Source organism: Schistocerca americana, chromosome 3 (assembly GCF_021461395.2).
Source record: "Schistocerca americana isolate TAMUIC-IGC-003095 chromosome 3, iqSchAmer2.1, whole genome shotgun sequence".
NCBI classification, from domain to species: Eukaryota; Metazoa; Arthropoda; class Insecta; order Orthoptera; family Acrididae; genus Schistocerca; species Schistocerca americana.
Genome location: NC_060121.1, coordinates 220,993,240 through 221,015,466, shown reverse-complemented (window position 1 = coordinate 221,015,466; position 22,227 = coordinate 220,993,240).

Here is a 22,227-nt window from a genome sequence, read left to right as displayed (position 1 = left end):
TTGACACCAGTGACAAGTTTGCGAAGATACGACCTACGTGATCCATGTTAAATGAAAGATTTTTAATGCCTTGCGGATGAGAATTTGAATGTTGATGGAAGTATGGTTCCCTATTTTGGCTGTCATTGCACAAAGCAGAATATACAGGGCGAAACTGTGGGTTACAACCGTAAAGTAATGAGTTTATGCACTCGCACAGCGTGAGCCTCATCAAAGAGTCTGCAAAGGTAACAAAATGACCGAATCAGGGGCTGGAGCATCTTTAGTTTGTGATCTTATGAAAGAATTGACAGATGATAATACAGTACATAATTTCACAATTTCTTCATTTCTCTGAGGCTCCTAGCAACTCTAAAAATGGGATGCCAGGACGCAATAGGAGCTATCAGAGTGAACAGAGAAGAAGGTAATCCTATCCTTCCAGCAACCTAAATGAAAAAGACAACGAAGTGGTTCATTTCATCAAGTAACTGGAGCCAACTCAGGGGTTACTATAGCACAGTACAATAACAATAATGTAGTCGATTTGAATTCTACAAAAGCTGGTGTTCACTTAAAAGGGTCGTACAGGAGATGATAGATCAAATGCAGATAGAGGTAAAATAAAGAAACCCCAACTTGATTGTGTCGTATCTTATAATACATATATGGAAAAAGCGGGTTATCTCGACCAAAATGTTGCTGTGTACCGTGTAAGCATTATAAATTGCAAAATGTTTTGGCCTGTACTGACATGCCTCTTCAACTGAAACACGAACACTGAGTGGCTTCTGTGAAGACAGACTTACAGAGGTAAAGCGGATGAACTTGATACGCTGGTTTCATTCGGGCTATGTCAAAGCATGCTTAGGAATTCCATCAGGACGTCCTCTGAAAAACTTGCAGAAGGCGAAAGAGAAACGGCGTGTGCCTTATGAAACGGGGTTAAATGGGAAAAATCATGTACTTCTTACAAATTCAATCCAAATCCGAAGTGCTCTTTGTTCAAAAAATGCCTGTAAAATGTAAAAAAATGTGGCGTTGGGTTCCATATTCATTGTTTTGAAAGCTTTCTTATGCAAAAACAAATGAGAATGTCACTCTTATGATTTTGTAGTGCTCTTACTTCATATTCTTAATAATAATAATTCTGAAATTTGGTTTCTTGTCTGTAAGTATAAAATACATAATTATTTTTTATTGAAGAACAACGAGAAATGTATATGTAATACGTGTAGGCGTTATTTGTAAGCAAAAAGCGTTCAATAAATAACAAAAACATTATAACACATCACCACCATTCCCACTATCGTTAGCGTATCATTCTGCACGCACCATTTATTTAAGTTTTATTTTAATGATATTGTTGAAGTTAATTAGGATAAGGAAACAATATATTTTAAAAAATCACAAAAATCAGATGAAAAACGCTGTTATGAGAACTAATAGAAGATTAAAGTTTAAAGTCAAGCTGCCTCCGTAGTTACTGCGCTGACGTCGCTTATTTCCCAGGATTGAAAACAGTCTCGGAACTTTTCAGGTGGAGGGTGTAATTTCCAACTCCCTGCTATTCTCAAAAATCGTACTTCTGCTGTTCAAATTCTTCTGTCGTTAGAAGCTGCACTTCGAATCCATGCAGTGAAGAAGGAAAGGCCAACGTATTTCTTTTTTATTTCACCATAGTCTTCCTCTTCAATTTTTTAAAATTTCTGTATAATGTGCTAATAACGTATTTTATTCTTCCTGTTTCATTTCCAAATTTCACTTATACTAGTAAAGATAAAATGTGTTCTAGTAAACTCTGTTTACGTTCGGATACTAGTACATTTTTCCTCTTATAAACATTGGCTGTGGACTTGTTGGTCAAATAACTAAGATTATGCTCTGTAGCCGTGAAAGAGACTTTACGAGCAGTGCATTGTGCCGACTGCTGACATTCAACAATTATTACCTTGTCATCACAAAAATTTTTGGTTCGAAATATACCACCACTCTAGGCTTGTTGTCATACGTTGTTGTGTCTTCAGTCCGAAGAATGGTTTGCTGCAGCTCTCCATGTTACTCTATACTGCGCAAACCTCTTCATCTCCGAATAAGTTATATCCTTCTGAATCTACTTACTGTATTCATCTCATTGTCTCCCTCTACGATTTTTACCCCCCGCATTTCCCACCAGTACTAAAATTGGTGATCCCTTGATGTCTCAGAATGTTTTCTGTCAACCGATCCGTTTTCTAGTCATATTGTGCTACATATTTTTTCTCCCCCCAATTCTATTCACTACGTCGTTATTAGTTAGCAGGTCAACCCAAAAAACGTTCAACATCCCTCTCTACAGCACCACATTTCGAAAGCTTCTATTCCCTACATGGCTAAACTGTTTTTCGTCCTTGTTTCACTTTCATACATGGCTACACTCCATACAAATGCTTTCAGAAAAGACTTCCTAGCACTTAAATCTATATTCGACTTTAACAGATTTCTCTTCTTCAGAAACGCATTTCTTGCCATTGCCAGTTTACATTTTGTGTCTTCTGTACTACCACCATAAGTTATTTTGCTCCCCAAATAGCAAAACTCATCTACTACTTTAAGTGTCTCATTTCCTAATCTAATTCCCTCAACATACTTGATTTAATACGACTACGTTCCACTATCCTTGTTTTGGTTTTGTTGATGTTCATCTTATATTCTCCTTTCAAGACACTGTCCATTCCATTCAACTGCTCTTCCATGTCATTTGCTATCTCTGACAGAATTACAATGTCATCTGAAAAACTTCAAAGTTTTTATTTCTACTCCCTGAAGTTTAATTTCTACTCCAAATTTTTCTTTAATTTCCTTTGCCTCTCACGCCCTTCTCAACCACTGCTTCCCTTTCATGTCCCTTGACTCTTAAAACCGCCGTCCGTTTTCGGTACGAGTTGTTAACAGCCTTTCTTTCCGTGTGTTTCACCAGTGCGACCTTCAGAATTTCAGAGATGGTATTCCAGTCAACATTGTCCAAAACTTTCTGTTTGTCTACAAATGCCATGAACGTAGGTTTGTCGTCCCTTAACCTATCTTCTGTAAGTAGTCGTAGTGTCAGTATTGCCTCACATGTTCTTACATTTATCCCGAGTACAAACTTATCTTTCCCGAATTTACCTTCTACCAGTTCTACCATTCTTTTGTAAAAAATTCGCCAACGGCTTTGCCCCAGTGGTAACACCGGTTCCCGTCAGAGCAACGAAGTTAAGCGCTGTCGGGCTGGGCTAGTACTTGGTTAGGTGACCATCCGGTCTGCCTCTGTTGTTGGCAAGCGGGGTGCACTCAGCCGTTGTGAGGCAAACTGAGGAGCTACTTGATTGAGAGGTAGCGGCTCCGGTCTCGGAAACTGACCTACGGTCGGGAGAGCGGTGTGCTGACCACATGCCCCTCCATATCCACATACAGTGACGCCTGTGGGCTGAGGATGACACAGCGGCCGGTCGGTACCTTTGAGCCTTCACGGTCTGTTCGGGAGAAGTTTTGTAAAGAACTCGTGTTAGTATTTTGCAATTATGACTTATTCAACTGGGGGTTCGGTAATATTCACACCTGTCAGAAACTGCTTTCTTTGAAATTTGAGTTATTACATTCTTCTGGAAGTCTGGGGGTATTTCGCCAGTTTTATACATCTTGTACAATGAGGAAACAACAAATAATGGAGAAATTGAGAGAAGTAGGGAAGCAGAAATAGGACAAATTACACGGGAAGAAACGGAAAAAGCTGTGAGGAAGATGAATGGGAGGGAAAGCCCCAGGACCTGATGAAGTATCAGTGGACATGATAAGAGCAGTAGGTCCAGTGGGAATGCAGTGGCTGTATAGAGCACTATCAAGCGTGTGGAGAAATAGTACAATACCTGACGATTGGAGAACAAGGGACATTCTTCCCATCTTCAAGAAAGGCAATAAAAGACTTTGTAAAAAGTACAGAGGAATGACCCTTATGAGTCATACAGCCAAGATTTTTGAAAGAATTTTACTAAATCGAATAAGTGAAAAGACAGAAAAGGAGCTGAGTGAAGAACAGCATGGGTTTAGGAAAGGAAGAAGCACGATATACCTGATATTTTCTATCCGTCAACTGATGGAAAAAAGTTGGGAGTATAATAAAAGGGTGATAATGGTTTTTATAGACATAGAAAAGGCATATGACTCAGTTGACAGGGAAAGACTCTGGGAAGAAATGAAGAAGACAGATATAGAAGATGGTTACATTAATGTAATAAAGACAATGTATAGAGGACACAATTGTAGAATTAGAACACCATTGGGGAACTCTGAATGCTTCGAAATAAGACAAGGACTTAAGCAAGGAAGTATTCTATCTCCTGCACTTTTTAATGTTGTGATGGAGGGAATGGACAGGGCAGTTAAAGATATAGTAAAAGAAAAAGACAAAAAGATGATTTTTGCAGATGATTTGGTAACATGGGGTGATAAAGAGGTAGATGTACAGTTACAGCTTGATGCGTGGAAGGAAATAATGAAAAGGTATGGATTAAAAATAAATAAAGATAAGAGTGAGGTAATGGCATTTGGAAGAGAGAAAGGGATCAACGGAAATATTACCTTGATTGGAGAACCCCTCAAAGTGGCAGAAAGTTTCACTTATTAAGGGAGTGAAATATCTAGGGATGGAAGAATAACTAACGAAATTAATAGGAGGTTACAGAAGGGAGGCAATTTCTACCAAACAATAAAACACCTGATTTGGAATACGGAAGCTTCAGAAAAAGCAAAACTCCTTACGTATAAGAATTATTACTTCCCTATTGTCACCTATGGTGAAGAAACATGGACAATGACAGAAAGGGACTGGATCAGACTGCAAGTAGGGGAAATGAAATTTCTCAGAGTAGTTAAGGGAAAAACAAGAATGGACAGAGTAAGGAATGTAGAGATTAGAAAGTACCTTAAACAAGAAAGTATGAGAGAAGAAATTGAAAAAAAAAGAGATTAAGATGATATGGACATGTTAAAAGGATTATTATGGAAGAACTAAAGATAGATGGAAAAAGACCTAGAGGGCGCCCAAGAACACGGTGGAAAATGGGAGTGAGAATATCTGTAGAAAGGAGAGGTGTGACCTGACAGCAAGTGGAGGAAGAAAAGTGGTGGGAGGACCAAGCCAAATGGAGAGGACTCGTCAGCACCCAGACCCGGCAGTAGCTGGAGCGGGATTCGGATATAGACAGATATACATCTTGTACACCACATGAAAAAGTTTGTCGTATAATGGTCTGAAAATGATATTGTGACCTGAAATATCGGCGAAGAGTCAGAATTGCCTTTAAGTGAGGGCACGAAGCTCCCAGAAAAAGTATTCATAGGCTGGCTAATATTTGACACTCAACTTTGAACGAAAAACTATGCATCAAACCTCTATCCAATATTTCCCAAAATACCCGTATTCAACCGATATCACCGAACATACCCGTAGTGATCAGTCTGCAGACATCGCAAGCGAGCAGATGAAACACCCAACGTGCGCTCCTGGAAGCTTGGGCGACGAAATGATAGAGCTTATTTATCTGTACTAGGGTGCGAGGAAAAGAGCACCGAGGGCTGGCGCACGGGGCGGCAATGCGTAATCTAGTGGAGAAGCGGCAGTGGCGAGCGTTCAGGAAGTTATTCGCGAGCAGCGCCCTCGAGGTGGCTCCACCTTATCGGCGAACTTGCAGAGCCAATAAAGATAATGCAATGAAGTTTTCAATATGCGCCCTCGCAGAGTGCGCTGCTATCCGGTTACCAGGTGTTCCGAGGGAGGGTTTTATCTGCGCGGCGGCATCGCTATCACCGAGAGGGCTGTCGCAGGCAAAACATCGCCTGGCAGGAGTCGGGTAGCAGAGAGGGAAAGCGCACTTTACGGGCGTTTTATGTGTCGCCGGCCTCCGACGCCGAAGTCGACGACGTCAAATCTGACGGCTCGTTCGCGCCTTACCCACGGGTAACTGTGTAAATTCGCGACACACTACTGCTGTAATTGAATTCAAACCTTGTCTTCCACAAGGTTCTATTCTGGGTCCCTTGTTGCTCCTAATACGTGGTGGTGGTGGTTAGTGTTTAACGTCCCGTCGACAACGAGGTCATTAGAGACGGAGCGCAAGCTCGGGTTAGGGAAGGATTGGGAAGGAAATCGGCCGTGCCCTTTCAAAGGAACCATCCCAGCATTTGCCTGAAACGATTTAGGGAAATCACAGAAAACCTAAATCAGGATGGCCGGAGACGGGATTGAACCGTCGTCCTCCCGAATGTGAGTCCAGTGCTCCTAACACGTGTTAGGAGGACAATTATCTCCAACTTTCAATATACAAGGCACGCATTTTGTTCATTTACTAGACCTCTTCCATGAAAAAAGGAATTTAAATGTTTTAAGATACCAATACATGCTCAATGGGAAATAGCCTGTCATTAAATTTTCTCAAAACTCAACGGATACAGTTCAGCAGTTCTTACAGAAAACTAGAACCTGTAATGAGAACACATCACGCGATAAAAGATAAGTAATAGACAGCGTTCAGTTTTGGGGACGAAAAAATAGAGTGCGTTTTAAATTGGGAAACATAAGCTCTAGAATTAATGAAGCAGCTTAGATACGCAGTAAGCATAGCAACCGCTGCAGGTAATTTACCAATGAAGGAACGATTTTTCTCTTTTCGATACACTAATGACCTAAGGAGCGTATTTTTAGTCAACGTCGATTGACAGAGATAACATTTTCAGAATACAGAAATGTGTTGTAATAATTATATTTGGTATTTGATCCAGAATTTATTCTAGCTATCTCCTTAAAAAGTCTGGTATTTTGGCAACTATTTCACAATACATGAATTCATTTATGTCCTTACTCGTGACCTGTATTTCTATTATTTCGAAAAATAGTACAAGCATGATTATAATATTAGGACTAAAGTAATCGTTACTAAGCATTCAGGGAGGATTGAACGTAGGTACTGTAAAGTGTCATGTTAATTGATGTACATGTATTCAACGGTCCGCCATAGAACATCATATGTTTTGTGGATAGTACAGAAGAGCCTAAGAGTGAACTCAAATGATTTCTGATAACCACCTTCTTCTGTTTCACTGGCTGTGTTCTGACAAGGATGTCAAAAGAAAACTTTTTTTTTGCTACAGTTCTGTTGCATTGTACTTACATACAGTGTGCCGGTCGGGGGGGGCCGAGCGGTTCTAGGCGCTACAGTCTGGAACCGCGCGACCGCTACGGTCGCAGGTTCGAATCCTGCCTCGGGCATGGATGTGTGTGATGTCCTTAGGTTAGTTAGGTTTAAGTAGTTCTAAGTTCTAGGGGACTGATGACCTTAGAAGTTAAGTCCCATAGTGCTCAGAGCCATTTACATACCGTGTACATATTCGACTTCTTTCTACACCTGAGAGTCTGAGGTCTATGACAGATTCCTCTAAATAATGTAATTTAATTATAAAAAACAGTTGACTTTTATGTTGTTATTCAGTTATACTTAAGCAGTGACACTGACTTTGGGCCAGTGTCATCAGACGTGAATGACAGTCTTCTTTCAGTCTGCCGCACGGTGACATACTGTCGAAACTAGGTGCAGAACAGTAACGATTTTAACAGTTTTGTGGTGGTTATATGTAAAAATGACTGATTTTTTTTGCCGTATTAGACCGTGGTAGCAAGAGGAAAGTATTCTCGTCAGAAACTCTCGATGACTTTGACAAACAGATTGGACGCGAAAGTTAGCATAGATTATGCGGAGCCATATTAGAGTGAACAGATTTTTCCTCACTAAGCTGTCATTTCTCGTTCGTGTAACAAAGCTTCGGCTTTTTTACTGGTCTTGGTGCAGTCCTCTGTCTTCATCCTCTGCTGAGACAGATTTAGTCCCAATTTTTTTTTTTATGAATCGGTTTTTATACCGCAATATTTGCCTTTCTGTAATTTTAATTTATATGATTCTTCTAATAAAAGTGTGAATTGCTTTGGGTCACCCGGTACTTACCAGCTCTCTTACCTTCGCAAAATTAATTTTATGATTTGTCATACTTGAGCATATTACTAACGTTATTCGAAAGGAAGGAGGGACATAGTTTCACATCCCGCAGACATCTTTGTCATGAGGGGCACACCTCCAGGTCCGTTGGACAAGGGCGGGGTATTGCATTAGTAACATTAGTTGAATGGACATGATTCAAATACCTGTCATGTCTCCCTGTTCACAGTTTTCTGTAATTTTCTCAAGCCACTTCAGGCGAAGTCCGACGATTTTCTATAACAGACGACGGCCATCTGCCTCCCTTACCACTGTTCCTCTGAGCTTCTGTTCCGTCTCTGGTGATACTGATTACAAGGAGGTATTAAACATATAGTCTGCTTCATTCTGAACATTGTGTGTCAAGCTTTCTGATAGATAGAGTGTGCCGCAGCAACACTAAAAAACGGCCGATGCGCCTCAGAGCCACCCGATGGAGCCTTAAAAGCAAAAATCGACTAGTTACTCTGTGTATTGTGGTGAAGAGAATATGTTTCATTCTAGAACAAAGTCTGCTGTACGTGTGCTCTTTGAGTTTCTGACAACAATGCTGATTCCACTACCTTAGGTATCTATCGCTCTGCCAGTGTCTAGCTTGGGTGTATTAGGTTAGGTAACCTGGGATTAAGCTATGAAAGATGTTAAACCTAAAACAACTGAATAATAAACAAGTATCGCATAACTCTGAAATTATTGCAATGCCAGGTGTAAAACCTAGTAAGTGCCTATGAAGACTCGTATCACAAGAAGTAATCGATATCGTGGAGTACACCACGTCTCTTAACTTGCATGTTCAGCAACGATGAACTAAATCAACCTGAACATAACACCTAATGCGTAGAGCGCTAGGCTTACGGGGCAGGGAGACGACTCAGTATCCATGACCATTATCACGGAACACTGCCTAAATGAAATGTGACTCTAACCTGTTTACCATATCCGCTTCAGACATGTAAAACACAACAATTAATCCTCCCTCTCCATCCCTATCCTGTCCGTCGACCCCTACCGCGGTACATTGAGGCATTAAGAAGTAAGGCTGCCGAGCCACAGATGTGTGTGTCAGTGCACAGGAACTTGAAAGAATTATCAGGTGCGGATTCTGAATTCGTAGGATAGCGCCAGAAAACAGAGGAATACAACAGTCAATGTTTTTTTCCAATCATCACTACCATTTGGTTATTTTGGAGTGGAGTATTTCATGCCTGCGCACATGTCAATATATACACTCATGCTCACAAATTAAGGGTAATGCTGATACTTGGTGAAACAACGCTCTGGTGGGCGGTTTGCGGATTTAAATCATCTCGGGGTGCATTTGACCTGTGATCGTCGCACGGTGGCGAAGGCAGCAGTACACACACACAGAGGTGTGTTGGTGCATGTCAGAGTGAGGTGCAGCGAGTAAGTGTGCACACGTTTTCAGTCGTGCTAATAGTGACTGTGTGTTGAAAATGGCGCAAAGAACACATATTATGACGTTATGAGGGGTAGAATTCTAGGGCGACTGGAGGCTGGTCAAATACAGCCGGTCGTAGCATGGGCCCTCCGTGTGCCACAAAGTGTTATCACAAGATTATGGCAACGATTCCAGCAGACAGGAAACGTGTCCAGGCGCTACAGTGTGGCACGTCCATAGTGTACAACACCACAAGAAGACCGATATCTCACCATCAGTGCCCGCAGACGGCCACGGAGTACTGCAGGTAGCCTTGCTCGGGACCTTTCCGCAGGCACTGGAACAGTTGTCTCCAGACACACAGTCTACAGACGACTGAACAGATATGGTTTATTCGCCCAGAGACCTGCACGGTGCATTCCACTGACCCCAGGAGAGCCCGGAAAGCCTGGTGTCAAGAACACAGTACATGCTCATTGGAACGGTGGTCCCAGGTTATGTTCACGGACGAGTCGTGGTATAGTTTTAACAGTGATTCTCACCGGGTTTTCATCTGGCGTGAGCCAGGAACCAGATACCAACCCCTTAATGTCCTTGAAAGGGACCTGTATGGAGGTCGTGATTTGATGGAGTGGGGCGTGATTATGATTGGTGCATGTACACTCCTGCATGTCTTTAACAGATCAGGTGTATCGGGACGTCATTTTACACCAGTATGTCCGCCTTTTCAGGGGTGCAGTGGGTCCCACCTGCCTCCTGATGGATGATAACTCACGGCCCCACCGAACTGCCATCGTGGAGGAGTATCTCGAAACAGAAGATATCAGGCGAATGGAGTGGGCTGCTTATTCTCCAGATCTAAACCCCATCAAGCACGTCTGGGACGCTTTCGGTCGACGTATCGCTGCACGTCTTCAAACCGGTAGGATACTTCAGGAGCTCCGACAGGCACTGGTGCAAGAATGGGAGGCTATACCCCAGCAGCTTCTAGACCACCTGATCGAGAGTATGCCAACCCGTTGTGCGGTCCGTGTACGTGTGCATAATGATCATATCCCGTACTGATGTCGGGGCACATTCGTAGGGAACAGTGGCGTTTTGTAGCACGTGTGTTTCGGAACGGTTTTCTCAACTTATCACCAATACTGTGGACTTACAGATCTGTGTCGTGTGTGTTCCCTAGGTGCCTATGCTATCAGAGCCAGTTCTGTGTAGTGCCACGTTGTGTGGCACCACATTCTGCAGTTATCCTTAATTTGTGATCATGAGTGTATATTAGAGGAAGTTAAAAATTTCTGTCATGTGAGGGGGCTCGGAAATTTTCCAGTTAAAAATGACCCCACGGTCGAAATGACAGTGGTGGTGAGTGGAAAGAAAACTGACTGGAAAAGGCGGAACTGTTGTTGTTCAGGAACTGTTGCACGCCTGAATATAGCTCAAGAAAAAATTAGAGGTGACGAAATGTAGTAATCAGTGTTCTTATTGTTAAAAATTTACTAGACCATGTGAGTGGTTAAAAATTATTAAAGTATTCTTAATATATCTAGACTAAAGAATATGCATCATCGAAAAAAAAAATTTTCTCAAGAGGCTGTTGTGGTGACAAGACGTGAACGTCACCAGCGCTTTGTACTGTAGCAACTTCATTTACCTTCCATCGTATGTTGTCTATACGTGCCTTAAAACGTTTTCGTTTACGAATATACTACCGCGATTACCTCGCTGCAAATGGCGCAAAACAAAAATATATCCAAAGTGTTACTATGGATAATTACGTTAAGAATATAGTTTCAGGACGGTGTCCCTATACCCGTCTGCACTTGACGGGGAGGTAAAGTTGCCAGTCTAGAAAGTCTGAAGGCACAGTGTGGACCAAGTGTTTAGAATGAATGATGCAGCATTTCTGCGGCAGCAGAGAGCGTAACATTCCGTCTGAAAGGGAAACGGAGCGCATGCGGATTTCCCAGATTCGTGATATTTCCTGCGGGATTACTGCGCCTCGTCTGACGAACATTGAGTTTTTTAATAGACTTCCTTCCTCACCCTCGCCCTCTTCCAACCGAGATACTTCTTTTCTTCCCCCGGAGAAACTTCGGAGCCCCTGTTCTGGCATTCGAATTTTATTTCTTTCTTTTAATTTCCATTCTCCTTTCAATCAGAGCGTGGAGTTGTGTCCATTACGTTATCTGTCCGGAGATAAGGAGTTCTTAAGAGCTTCCGTGATTGCGTTTTAATTGAGACGCTGCGAAGACGCACAAATTATTTAAATGTGAGGATCTGTTCTTTATTAGCGTTATTAGACGGATAACGGAGAACAGACGACGTAAGCTCTGATATTGATTATGATCTTTATCTTTAATGAGGAGAAAAAAGGAGGCAAAGAAACATTAATCACTTCTGCTGAGCTTACTTTTCCATGTTAATGAACCTGACACCGCCCGCGGAACTCTGAGCTCTTGTAGCTGAAATGGCGTCTCGTCGAATACGATGCCAACTTTTTTTCTGCGCGCTCTTAATGTTCTATATAATAGTCGCCTTAGGGGACACTGCTTCTAATGAAAAGGAAATCGCAAATTACGCTGAAATTGTTTTCTTTATGATTTTCTTCGAGAGCGTGGATTCTCAGCGTGTTTAACTGCTGTTTAAGAATTTATTACGTCACTGCTTCTTACAAATTCGAAAGAAAGAGTCATTAGGAAGCCGCAGCCGCTGGAGAAAAACCGATTTAATTAAGAAATATGGAACAGAAATTGCACTTCTTTAGTAGTTACAGTGTGCAGCACGGTCGGTTTGCTTTATTTCTCTCCACGATGGATAGGAAATGATAACTTAATTCTAAGTCAAGAACATGTACGAAAAAATTGCTGAAAACTTCGTCAAGTTTTTGTAGTCAGACTACGACATGGCGCTCTTATGTATTTATGTTCTAGAATGATCGCCGCGGCCAGTAGAGTAAATGCATCTTCAAATCACCATTGTGAGTAATAGCCGTGCACAGTCCTAATTTGGTATGTTACTGAGTGCACTGAAACTAACAACTTTGGTTCGGAATAAACGAAGTCGCACTGTAAGTCGACTCAAAGGACATATCTTAACTGTCGTAACAGAATCTTAGTGGACTGACAGTCCATTTAAATGTGCTACTGTTTACGACGACGAATAATAACAATTTTCTAGGTTACATAAACCAAGGAAAACGTGCTCGTATAGCTTAACGCGCAGCGTGGTAGCACACGAGACCGAGAGGATAGTAACCGGAGAATCGAATCAGATTGACTCTGGCTGGTTTTTAGGCGGTTTCCCATGCTCGTTTAGGCAAATATTGGGCTGTTTCCTAATTTCCGCCTCGCAAAATACGATGCACAACAGTTAAAATACGATCGTACAGAGGACAAAGCTTAGACAATTCACAGAAGGTGACGCATACGACCTCCTCCTACCCCCGCCCCCTTACATTGCGGCCACAGGAAGGGCATCCGGCCTCAAAGCTAAATGAAAATAAATTTATCAAAACGAGAGTACAGCGGAGCCCGTACTAGATAAGACTATCGCTACCTAAAAAAAAGAAGAAAAATAAACGAATGAAAAGAAACTTTTAGGCAGTTGACTAGATACACAAACAAATTTCCTATCTCCGTTGATGAAATAATCGTATGAACTGAGATATTTTCTCCTCCGTTCATTAATTTCATATTTCAAAAATTCCTCGCTACCTACAAGTAATTGTTGTTGTCCCAGAATTGAAAAGAGTTTTCGTCTCCTAGTTCGCACCTGGTGAACTGTTCAGTGATCAAAAGGAAATTTTGGTAGCCGGCAAAAGTAGGGTTCGAATTTGCGAACAGTAATTCTTATTGTGAGCGACTAAAACGACCGACGTTTTGCCGCGAGGAAGCCTCTGTAACACGGCCGAAACTTTGGTTACTTTATTTGTTTAGCCATTTTAAATGACACTGAAATACACCCGTAAATGAAATTGACATCGACCGCGAAAGCCTACGCCCAAGAATCGTAAGTATTTCATTTAGGTTTCCTACGAGTTTCCTTGATTACCGACAAGCGCAATTGGAGAACTATCATGAAGAAACCCATAGCTGATTCTGTTCCTCATTCACATCCAGCTGAGCGTGCGTTCCCTCTTTAACGATACCGCTGTCGATCACACGTTAAATTCTAACATTTACGCTCGTCGTCGAAGTTAACTGAAAATTGTGCCCATGTGCCAGGGAAATAGAAGCAGCATTCATAGAATTCTATTGCTAGCCTTGGGAGTACCTATACAGCCATATACTACATGTACCAGCTATTTCTGAGTTGAAGTTTGACGTACATTGTACATATTTATACCATTTTTGTTATTGTGGCGGTTATCATTAATTCTTGCATCAAAATCTCAAGAGTTTTAAGTATATCTATCGCTAACTCTTTAAGTAATCTTACGAAACACTAGGTGTAATAATTACTGCTAGCTTCTACGCATTAGCAAATAGGTAATAATTTTATACTCTCACACACGAAAATGCAAAACAGACTATTGCAAAGGAATTTATGTTTCAGTAACGAACGTGTACAGTAGTTTACCAGTTTTATCGTCACTTGGTGCAAGAGGAACTTCAACACTTGTAAGAGGTATTATGTTTCATTCACCGAATCTGTCAACAGCTAATCCATTTTATCCAGGTGAGTGTTACATTGGAAGAACGGGTGGTTCGATTCTTCTTCATCGCCGTATTCAAGTAGTGATGTGCCAATATTTCTTAAAATTAACACGTATCTGGCTAAACTTCAGTCTTGCTGTCAAGGTGGAAACATTTTTAGAGCTTTTTTTGGCCTTACACCTGTAGTTAACTGGTTACTTGGATGCATGTCACTATAATATCCGCCTCTTAAATTGTGATGTGATCCATTCTTTTCAGTCGCGTACGTGTTGTCTTGCCGGTCACTGTGTGCTCTGGTCCGTGTCATGTGTCATTCTTAAAGCAGCAGAAGTTTTAATGTATTCATGAAAATGATCCTTATCGATTGCTGTGATGAGGTCGGGGGCAATGGAACGAGGACCTGATGGAAAACATGCTTATGCTGAATAAGAGACTGTTTAAAATATGAATGAGATCAGCATACTGGTTTATTCGTGAAGATGAATGAGATCAGCATATTGGTTTATTCGTGTAATGGAATGCAGAAAATACCAGATGTTCTGGTAACGAATAAATGAAGAATGCGAGAAATTAATGTTTGGTGTTCATTGTGGCAATAGATTTTCAGCAGAGCATACTTGTTTGAAGCGTCTGTTAGGTGATGAAGCTAGGTTATACTACGTACATCCGTGCCATGTGCCATTCGCGCACTCTATAAAAATCAGGAATCTTAATTCAAGCGATATCCCACATGAGCACATCAGAAACTGTGAGCTGGCTTTAAATGTATTCTCCTAGGACGCTGAGTAGTGTAAAATTTCTGGCTCTGAGAGTCCTAATATTCACTCCCAAACCTCACTTCGTTGCTGAGGAAGAAAATATTAGATGATATTTGGCGTAAGAGGTGGAGCGAGATACTGACATATTTTTCATTTATTATTATGTATTTAATATTTAATTCAGTTTTCATTGACAATCGTAGTAGCGATCCTCTCAATAGCAAGTTGTCATACGCTGTATTCAGTTTACTTTCATAACTTTTTTTCTTTAATAACTTTGGCGTTACGAAATGCAGACGAAGCACTTCGTGCGCCTTCGGTTCGCGATGACAATGCGCGAGGTGAAGTGTTTCGGGCTGACCATTACTGACGACCTTGGAGAATAGAGGGAGAAAGCTCTGTTGAGGGGTTGAACGGTACGACTCTTGGCGGGAAGGCGCACAATTTATTTTGATTTGTGACTGTGTTTTACGAAAAGTATTTTATACGCAAGGATTAAATTCGTACCTGCGAAAACTGTGTTCCATGTGGCAATGTAGGCGTAGGTTATGTTATTTGTTAGCACTCTGTGGCTTTATCATCTACGTAATTCCTCATTTAAAAGCCACTGACACTCATTTAGCAGCACAGAGAGCCTGACTACTTGCTAGAAAGTTCCTTAGAGCCTCGCATCAAGAACCACGAATCTACGATCTGTGTGTTACTTCTGCGTAGGAACATGGTCTATGGAAGTCACAGATGGGTGGATAGTCTTAGCAGCTGTGTGGTTTTCCATGATTGGCAGAATACAGCTAGGCCCGTCGAACATTCTGTATTCACACTACAAACGTGGCAGGCACGTGCAGCCTGCGGTAATACAGCGCAGGGAATAAACGGGACTCAGTTTCCACTGTACACTGACTCTCGTCTCCATTCAGTTGCAAAAGCTATATTCAAAGCAGCATTTCCTTTCGTGATTGGTCAAAGAGATGGGACTGGATGTTTTCCAAGTCTCTGTAACCTCTACATATGTCGTACATCAATGTAGATTGCAGCCGGCCGGTGTGGCCGAGCGGTTCTAGGCGTTTCAGTCTGGAACCGCGCGAGCGCTACGGTCGCACGTTCGAATCCTGCCTCGGGCATGGATGTGTGTGATGTCCTTAGGTAAGTTAGGTTTAAGTAGTTCTGAATTCTAGGGGACTGATGACCGCAGATGTTAAGTCCCATAGTGCTCGGAGTCATTTGAACCGTTTTTTTTTTTTTTTGTAGATTGTACACTGTAGAAAAGCAAAACACTCTTCGAGTTTTAGGAAGAAACAGGAATGACCTAAGCAAGAATCGTAACAGCCACTCAACCACTATCCCCCAACCCCCCCAGATTCGCGTGAGCCACAGTCATAATGATTTTGCATGACGATAGAAAATGTGAAAGTCTCACGTTCGTATCGTATCAATGTATTGTTATTATTTTCACAAAGTATTACTTTCGTTCATTACATTCCTGAAATGCGACACATACTTATCACGCCTTGTGTGTATCACGTTACGCGAGCAGCTTTGCGTGTTATTGTTGTTATTGTGGTCCGGAAAACTACACTGACAAAAGGAAGATTAGGATTTAACGTCCAGTCGGCGACGAAATCGCTAGAGAAGGAGTACAAGGTCGGATTGGGATGGAACTCCGCCTTTCAAAAGAACTAACTTGCATTTTCCTTGAAAGATTTACGACATCTGCATTTGCGTGGCCGGATGGGGATATGAATAGTCGTCCTCCCGAATACTGAACCGGTGCGTAACCACCGCGTCATCTCGCTCAGTCGCACTGACAAGAAATCTTGCAATTGTCATGAGTCTGTTACAGGTATCTCATCCTTAGTAAAGGCCAAATCTACGTTGGTAATCCAAGGCAATAAAAGGCAGACGCTTGCTTTACTATTAGTTAATTTTACCTTGGTTGCATACCCTTGATGTCTGAGGTTCTTAGTAAAGACTAATAATCAAAAATGGTTCAAATGGCTCTGAGCACTATGGGACTTAACTGCTGAGGTCATCAGTTCCCTAGAACTTAGAACTACTTAAACCTAACTAACCTACGGACATCACACACATCCATGCCCTAGGCAGGATTCGAACCTGCGACCGCAGCGGTCGCGCGGCTCCAAACTGTAGCGCCTAGAACCGCTCGGGCACTCCGGCCGGCGGCTAATAATCAATTACCTCTTCAGGATAAAGTAATCTGTTGGGTAACAAGCTTACACAAACAGCTCTAGTCCTTAAGACATCACAGTAACGAGTGATGCTGAGAAGAGAAGCATATATGACAGATTTAAGTGAGTCAGTATGAGGAGTCAATGATAAATTCTTTTGCGTAACCAAGCTATCATATTGTGCATGACTGAGTATACTGTGTACCAATATTGGCTATTCCCTGTCTTATACCATTCACATGCAGAGTAAGGGAAAATGCCTGTCTGCAAACTATCGTAAGCATCAGGATGCTTTCATCTGAAGCTCATGGTACTTACAGGAGTCAGACTGAAATCAATTGTCACTCTTTTCAGCTGGTTTTAGGTGTGACATCACTTTCATTGGCTGAGTTCTGAATTCAAGTGAGAAGACTGTGAGCTCGTTGAAATATCTCTGCATGGTCAACAGCAACCAGTATGCGATGACTTCAATTTTACTGATATAAATCTTTCGTATTTTTAAGTTTAACTACTATAGTTTATGACTTATGTAGAACGTATTATAAAGATATTTATCCATATAACAGTAATATGAAAAGACTCGAATAAGCATGTTTGTTTCATTAACACTACGTTTTTGAACACATTCCTTTTGCCCTAAATTAATGTGTACAGGTTGCGAGATAAACAGGAATTTATGGTTACGAGCCAATACAGACTTCAGTATGAAATGTTGCCCTAGTTAGTTTAAATGCATTTTAAGTGCAAAATTTTCGATTAAGTTGCGTTCTAATTTCAGCCATGGGTTAATTTAACAAGAAATACTAAGCTGCTTCTGTACATTGTTAGCATTTACTGTAGACTCATTCCAGTTAACGGAGGTGTCTCCGGTGTCGGCCTCGCGTTTAGATGCAATCTAGCACTTGTCTCTGCAGCGAGTTACGAATTGTTTCAAATACCCACAATCATGCTGTAAAGCTTCAGAAGGCTGTTCAATTTGCTGCTCCAGTTGTCGAGCCATATCGTTTTACACTTCAATTATGAGGCGGTTCCATACAGAAAAATCCTGAGGACTGTGTTCAGGTGATCTTGGAGACCAAGTTATAGGCATTCCTTGAACTCACCATCTTGTACCGTTTCAGGACATCGGATGTTGTCTTACATCAGCACCAAAATGTGCAGGTGCCCCTTCTACATTCCCCAACCGTGGACCATGGGTGAAATTTGAACCCAATTGCATGCGGATATGATCGAAAAGTTTACATTTCAGATACATTTGTAGTAACTTTATATTGAAGTGAGTGGTTGATGGTAAGCAAATTTTGACAGTTATCTGGCAAAGGGTACATTTACAGAGCGATGATACGTTTTAGCTTATACTTTTATAATCCTTGACCTGTGTCAGTGTTCCCTAATAATTATGATACATCCAGTATAAATCTATACTGCTACTACATTTCAGTCACTATAGCCTTTTAAGTTAAGCCTACCCCCTTTATGGTGCCATGCCACACGTACTGAAAAGAGGAGAACCGTCATACACTGTCAGCCAACGAAACTTTTGGGAAAAAAGACGAAATATTTTGAGTGTTAGAACCAGGCTGGCGATGAAAACCACATTTCTTATGCGGAGAAGGTGTGACGGACATTGGACGGGTAGCCCCACACTTTAGAATACCTGCCTGGGAAATTTCTTGAATAGCTTCATTGAAAACAGAGAGACAGGTGTGTCGGGAACAGCTTTGCTATATTTTCGAATGAGGTTAAAAAGTATATCTTCTTTTATTTTTTAAGTAGTTGCTTCAATACAACAAAGAACGTTAAGATTTAAGCCACACAGGAAAGTACTCACTTTTTTACACTTTTAGTTGTGAAAAAGTTAGTTTTAGCTATCTGAAAACGTATGTGAAGTACTTTCGGTACCCGACTTGTGGTGTACTCTGGTGTTCTGTTCTAGGTGGCAATAGTGATGTCAGAGGGAATACTCACCGCTCCAGTTCGCTGTCGCCACTCCACAGCCAGCGGCAGGCGGACCGCAGCAACAGCAGCCGCCCCTTCCATCCGTCAACACGGCTGTAACACCAACAAAGCACCATCTTACCCTGGAAGTGTAAAAAAAAACTTCAACATGTTCGAGCAGTTTCTAGTTTCTGCACCCCCCACACGTCCTGTTCAGCGATTACATTACCTTTCGTAGTCAATCGCCACAACAGCAGGATGATGATCAAACACATATCACCATGGAGCTAGAACGTAACACCCAAAGGCAAATGTGCGGCGGAGCCTCACCCAGCAGCGCATTTACGGCGCATCCTTTCTTGCTGGAGCAACAATCACGTTCACATTGTACCTCGGAATCCTTGAGCAATTCCTGCACCCCCAATTGTTTTCCAACATCATCCTAGCACCTTATTGCAATTTCCGCACACTGTGCGTAATTACGTCAGCGAGACGTTCCCAGGATGCTGAATTGGATGAGGTTCAGCGCAGTCCTGAGTAGCGAACTCGCCTGATATAACGTCTTTTGACTTCTTTGCTTCGTGACACATCAAAAGCCAGGTGTACAAGATGAAGACTGGGGATTTGCAGCACCTGCGTGAACGCATATCCGCAGCAGTATGCAAAGTTACCCCAACAGTACTGCAGCGTGTCTTCACATGGACCGAGGAAAGATGGCAACACTGGTTGGATATGCAGGGCAATCATGTACGACAGTGTCTTCTTCCGCGTTATACTGATGTGCCTTCATATAGCAAACATTTAATTTGAATTAGAGTGCTCTTTGCCAGAAAGGGTTAGGGAATTCTTGGGCAACCTTTATATGCAACTGATAGCATCTCAGAGCAAGCGCACATTCTGTAGAAAAGGAAAAATTACGCAGAATATTTCCCATTCAGAAATCGTTTTTGAATTGTGTTTTTTTGTGAGAACATCGTTCTATGCCTTGTCTAAGAAGGAGAAGCGCCAGCCAGCACATATCCAAATTGGACAGCGGCTGAACTACGAGTATGTCTACTGAGTCCGAGGTTTGTCGTTCCGCGATACTGCTGCTCGTGATGGTTGGTAGGCCGTTACTGTAACGTGAATATGGAATCCATGGGTTCAGCAAGGCCATAAACGTCATGCAGGATCTCAGCGGACCCGCATGGGTAGCGACCGAGGGGACACACATATTGTTCACTTGGTCGCGCAGGTTCACACAGTACAAAGAAGTGGACTGAGTCAGGAAGAGGGTCTGTTTGTGTCAAGACCAGTTCCACACGGACAGCAGTGCCACGGAAGGCTGTCAGCACGAACACTGTTGCGGCTTCCCTTGACATGGCACCAGGGAGAGCCACGCAGACTATGATGCGCCAAACGACAACGCTGAACACAGGAGTGTCACCTTTCCAGACCAGCCCTGGTTCTGTGTGCAGTATCATACTGGGCGCGTCTGTGTTTCGATGTTTTGAAGGGAGCGACGTTACCAAATAGCACTCGTCATCATCATGCGGACTTAGTGCTCAGTATGATGGTACGATATGGTACTCAGTTCAAATCACGATCACATCTGGCTGGCATAGCCGGTAATGCGAACATTGGGTGTTGCATTTCTAAGATGCTAACGCCGGTAGCTGTGCCCTGCCTCTGACGTCTCTGAAGCATTTTCTTTCAACAACATATCACACGACTACATACAGCCCGCGCTGTCCCGATCTTACGTGATGCACAAGGTATTCGACTGCTACCGTGGCCAGCGCCTTCTCAACATCTCTCACCTTCTGACAAAAAACATCTGGTCGTAAGTTGCCGAGAGACAGGCACAGCACTACTCGGTAGCCAATGCAATTAATGAACACTGGCACAGAAATGAAACAGTATGGAATGACGTAACCGTATCTGTCAGCCAAGCTCAGTTCGACTCGATACCAAACCGGTTTAGAGACATTGTTTCTGCCCGAGGCGGTAGCTTTGTTTTCTGAATTGCACACCCTGTATATCCCCAAATCAACTACAAGTCTAATCATATATTCTTCCTCATAAAACGGATAGGCACAATAAGTAGTAGTTTCGTTACTTGCTATCATTTATGCTGTAATCTTAATGGCCAACATTGTGTCTATTTTAATGGCAGAAATTTTCCAGGTCAGATCAGATCTATCGGTGATTCTTTACTATAAACGTGAACTGCGTCCACAAACCCTGGCAGAGCCATCCGTCCCGACCGACCGCCGTGTCATCCATTTGCGTACAGCGTCATCGGATGCGCTATGGAGGTGCGTGGGGTCAGCACACCGCTCTCCAACACTGTGTCAGTTTTCATGATCTGGAGCCGCTGCTACTCTGTCATGTACCTCCTCAGTTGGCATCACAGGGCTGAGTTCGCTCCATTCCAGTCCCCTGACCAAGAAAAAAAATCACTGGCCGTATCGGAAATCAAACCCAGGTCGTCCTCAGGGCAGTTAGCGCAGTGACCACGCAGTTATGGAGACGGACAGATTCTTTACTGTGTAACTACTTATTAGTCAAAGTTTCCATAAATCTGTTTCCCGTTCAGACAAGCTACTTCAGTTAAGACACTTCACAAACGTTTTCCTAAATTTAGACCATTCTTGTCACGGAGATCCTCTGCGAAATTCTGAAGGAGGTTGAGAAATGCTTGTGTAGAATTCAGCGAAGTAATCCTGTACTGCTGCTCGCACTGAAAAATAAAGCGAATGAATTCCTGGTATGAGTCCGCATCCATAATGAAGTCTGCGACGAACACCACATACATAAATACACTACGAGATCAAAAATAACCGGATACCCCCAAAAACATATGTTTTTCATATCAGGTGCATTGTGCTGCCACCTACTGCCAGGTACTCAATATCAGCGACATCAGTAGTCAGTAGACATCGTGAGTGAGCAGAATGGGCCCTCCGCGGAACTCACTTGTGTCATACGTCTGTACGAGAGATTTCCACACTCCTAAACAGCCCTAGGTCCACTGTTTCCGATGTGATAGTGAAGTGGAAACGTGAAGGGACACGTACAGCACAAAAGCGTACAAACCGACCTCGTCTGTTGACTGACAGAGACCGCCGACAGTTGAAGAGGGTCGTAATATGTAATAGGCAGACATCTATCCACACCATCACACAGGAATTCCGAACTGCATCAGGATCCACTGCAAGTACTACGGCAGTTAGGCGGAAGGTGAGAAAATTTGGATTTCATGGTCGAGCGGCTGCTCATAAGCCA